Source organism: Anneissia japonica, unplaced genomic scaffold (genome assembly GCF_011630105.1).
Source record: "Anneissia japonica isolate Jap-2015-1 unplaced genomic scaffold, ASM1163010v1 scaffold6997_len847652_cov182, whole genome shotgun sequence".
Classification (NCBI taxonomy): Eukaryota; Metazoa; Echinodermata; class Crinoidea; order Comatulida; family Comatulidae; genus Anneissia; species Anneissia japonica.
The window spans coordinates 211,299-216,037 of NW_022730884.1; positions in this window are offsets into that span (position 1 = coordinate 211,299).

Genomic DNA, 4,739 nt, shown 5'->3' on the forward strand with positions numbered 1-4,739 from the left:
GAAAGCACATGAAAGGGGGATCTGGGAGGGGAAGTCTATATAATCTCAAGGTATATTAATAAATAAATTAAAATGCTTATGGTATTAAAGATAAGCTTCTAAAATGGATTCCGGATTCTCACTGTTTTGTCCGTGATGCCAAGTCCTCACTAAGGTGATGTTACAAGTGGAGTGCCGCAGGGTTATATGTTATGGGCCTTCTCTTAATTTTATTATATCAACGACATAGCCCCTGCTTATTGTTACAACACACGAACTTTGTTGATGACACTACTCCCGGGTAGGCCTACCTAGGCCTACTTATGCAAGTGGAATTGAACTAAACTTCATGATATACTGTAGATAGATCTGTATGAAATGGTCAAGACATGGTTATTATCTTTTAATCAAGTGTATATTGCACCTTATAATCTACTGCTTGATTTAAGACTCAGACAGACAGGCAGACTCAGTTTATTGCATGGCCGGCGGAACCGGGAGGGGGAAGGGGAACCCCGCTTCCCCACCTCCCCTGCCCCCAATTTTTGACAGAAAAAAATTTGTGAAAATTGGTGTTCTGTTTTTAAATTTTTAAGCAATTATTGTAATACACTCATATCCAGTCTTTTGGCTGTCTGTTTGTAATTTTTAATTTAGGCTATATTTTTATCTGAATAAAGAATAAAGACCTTGAATACAAAATTAGAAGTCGAGAAAGCTCATCTAGGAATCAACATTTTCACGGGGACAACCCCGGACCCCCTTTCTTTTTGGGATTTACCGATTCATGGAAAAATGATTACGATGCAATGCACATAAAGTAAGTAAGAAAAAATTACCTGACCGTTTTCAAGAGGGGAAACCTTGAATTAATTTTGAAGAACTTAAAAGCATACGGTACAAAACATTTCATCAGTGGGGAAAGCTCATTTCCCCAATTCAGGAATCAAAATTTTACCAGCCCCTCCCCCTTTCTTTTTGGGATTTATTGATTCATGTAATAAGAATACGTATGCAATTACTCTTTTCTTTTTTATGATACACACATAAGGCCTATTTACTGTAATAAGAATAAGAAAAATTTACCTGACCGTTTTCAAAAAGAAAAAAACCTTGAATTTTGAACAACTTAAAAGTCATTAAAAAACACTTCACATGTCGGGAAATCATTTCCCGCTATTTAGAAATCAACATTTCCCCGGGGAGAATACAAACCCCCTTTCTCTTTGGTGTTCATTGATTCATGGAATCGTTTTCAAGGAGAAAACCTTGAATTTTGAAAAACTTATAAAAACTCATAAAAAACACCCGATACGCATACAGTTACCTGTTAAGAGACAATGTAACTCACAGGAAGTTACCATGTATGCTATCAATGACTGGCCCTACACACAGCACACGTGTGTTACTGTTAAATGTATGAGACATGTAACCATGTAACACCAAAGTAGTTACAATAGTTGCCGGGGATCTACTCCCTGGAGACCTATACCAAAAAACGACATTTTTTCCTAGGTTATTAAAATTGCTAGTGTTAACTCCACCCAGGTCTGCGCCGGCCATAGGTCCTGGCCATCGTTCGAGAATAACGATGTCGATGTCAGAAGTCGGGAAAGCTCATTTCCCGCCATCTAGGAATCAAAAATTCTCTTTGGAGTTTGTCAATTCATGGAAAAAAGAAAACGCAACTACTCATTTTTTTTATGTATGTATAACACATAACAGGCGTTTACTATAATATAAGAATGAGAAATTTTACCTGACCGTTTTCGGAGGTGGAAAACCTTAAATTTTGAAGGACTTTAAAAGTTTCCCCAGAAAAAAAACCCCGGGCCCCACTTCCTTTTTGGAGTTCTTGGGAACAATTTGTCCCCCACCCCAACCCAACCCATAAAATGCAACGCGCCCGGATCCCTGGGCCGGCTGTGGGCTTTGTCAGTTTTTCTTTTCTTTTTTCTCTAATATATCATTAGGCCTATATACTATGTCTTTATCTTGTCAAACCATTTCTGGCCATCTAGAAGTGCCATAATCATAAATTTTCTTACCTCAGCCCCAACCACGGGGCCTCACATATTTTTTAAGGGGGGGGGGGTTAGACCCAAACTTTTCGGCGGCAATATGATTTCATAAGTCCAAAAAGATGCCAGAATTGTTGAAATGAACTGCATAAATAATCCATGGAGATTGCACAGCGATAGTTTCGAACTGAGTCAAGCATGGAGCTCCCTCTATGGTACAAGCCACACAACCGATGCGCCAACCGTGCCATCTAGCTCGAGGTATAATATTTACCAAAATGTTCGCGCCTCTGTCCCAACCATGGTGGGCCTGAGATGGATGTGGACTCACGGCTTTTAAGTAGGTAAAAATTCTTAATAAAAGATGAAGGGAATTTTTTTGGCGCTTCATTTTGAACTTTTATCAGCCATTATTTTTAAAGTCCCAAGTTCTGGTGTGAGGGCGTTAAATTTGTTTTCAAGCTATTGCAGTAAACAATTGCAACACTAAACATAACTATATATTACTCAAATAAACTCCCCTTAATTCACTGTAAATGTGGAACATGAACCCATCGTCAAAATGTGTTATTGTGTGATCATTCAAACTTACTGATTTCAACCAGGTTAGAAAAATGTAATTGAACTGGAGTAGAACATTAATAGAATGTGTTGAGAAATGATGTTGCTTCCTAGATTGCTTTACCAGTCATTTTAGGGGGCGTTTCAAGGAAGAATAAACCCACGGCGTTTATTCCAAATTAGGCTCTAAGAGAAGATAAGGTAAGATTATTGGTCCCAATCCTTTAAAACAGAGGAACATTCACACATAAGGAGAGGTTCGACGCATACAAAACTAAATAGATATAAAAATTGCAAAATTGTATCTGTATAAAAGTAAAACAAATTATCAAATGAAAATACCAAGAGGCCTATATACATCAAATTCAAAACAGCTATTTCAGAATAGATAATTGAGTGGCACAAAACACTGATATGTATTGAAATTTTATAAATTTAGTGGCCGCAAAACCGGGAAAATCCTGGCGTCACCCGGTGTACAGTAGCATTGGTTGGTTGTATCATGGAGGTATAATACCTCGATGGTTGTATCTCACAACGAGTACATCGTACTGCACTGTTGTGACGTATCACTGCGTTATTTAATTATCTTCTCACCTGCAGCAGATCTTTGGTGAGAGGAGAGGAGAAGTTATTGTACCAGACCCCAGCGAAGTATTCATGATGGTGTAGGATCATTGCGGTATACGGTAGGTTCGATCTTTGCTAAGAGGCTCAGTCCGTCGCCTAAGGCAGGAGGTGAAAAACCATTGTGGACGGTCGAGCAGCAGTGTGTAGTCGACTTATTTTCTTCTGGCATCTCCCTGTTCTGAAATCTGACGGAAAGTCTCGGAGTAATTTCTGTAATACTATTACAAAAATACACTACAGAAATGTATCATTAGGCCGGGCATTAGGCCTCCTAGACATAGTGTCTTACATCCAAGACAATGATCAATCAGGACCTTTGGCTAAATATTCCCATATCGCGAAAACTCAGACAATTGTCAGATTAATAATAGTAACTTATTGTAAAACAGGCCCGTAGCAGTTCATTTGAAAGGGGGGGTTCTCTGGGGATATGACCGGTTGGGCCGCCGACAAGTTGAGCCGCCGGTCATTTGAATGGTACGCCAAGCGCGTCTCCCAGTGAATGTAGTCGGCTTGCCGATGTCATCAGTGAATGAACCCCCCAGATACCAGCTACATATTCATCCCACAGTCTTGTCAGTCTTTGATTTGCTCGTATTGCCGTTCGTGATGTATAACTGTGTAATTGAAAATTAGAATTTTGATATTTTTATGTACTACATTTTTATAAAAATATATGAAGTTGTATAATTGCAAAATCTACGGACGCGCTTGGCGTTCCATAGAAATGACCGGCGGCTCAACTTGTCGGCGGCTCAACTGGTCATAATCCGTTCTCTGGGCGTGGGGTCCAGGGGCCATGCCTAAGGGCCACGGTGGGGTCGGGGGCGAAGCCCTCGAAGCCAGGGCAGTTTTTGTGTTTAATGGGTGTATATAATGTTTTAAAAGCAGTTATGTTTTGAAAAAGATCTATGTAATAAAAAGGTGGTAATATAATAAAATTAGAAAATATTTTCTGAGAATTGGCATGTTTAAATAACACCGAAAGACCCGGCTCATCGCATAATCAATATCATACTGAACACATTTATTATTATAAAAAAAAAAGCTAGGACTATTCCTCTTCTTCCTCCTCTTCTTCTTACTACTACTTCTTCTTGACTCTCATTTTGTTCACTGAAAATAATAGTACTATTTTACTACATGGCTAAAAAAAGCACAAAGTGTCATTACTACTGACAGGGCCATCGTTAAATTAAGTCAGAGCCCAAAATATAGCATTCTATTCAATACGTTATCTGACATCATTACCTAAACTTTAATACAGTATATTTGTTATACTAGGCCTAATTCGAAATTATTATTTTAAGACTTTAACATAATACATACTGATTAATAATAGCTGAGATTTGATGCACATTTTAGAATTAATAATCGTTTTTAGTATATCTTCCTGAATATTTATTGTCTACCAAATTAAATATGAATTATATATAAATCTTTAGAAATACAATTTCTACAATATTAATCTTGTTTTTATATAGATAAATGTTCGATAAATACTATCGTTCATAAAACAAACGAAATTCAGCGCGTCTATTTTCATTC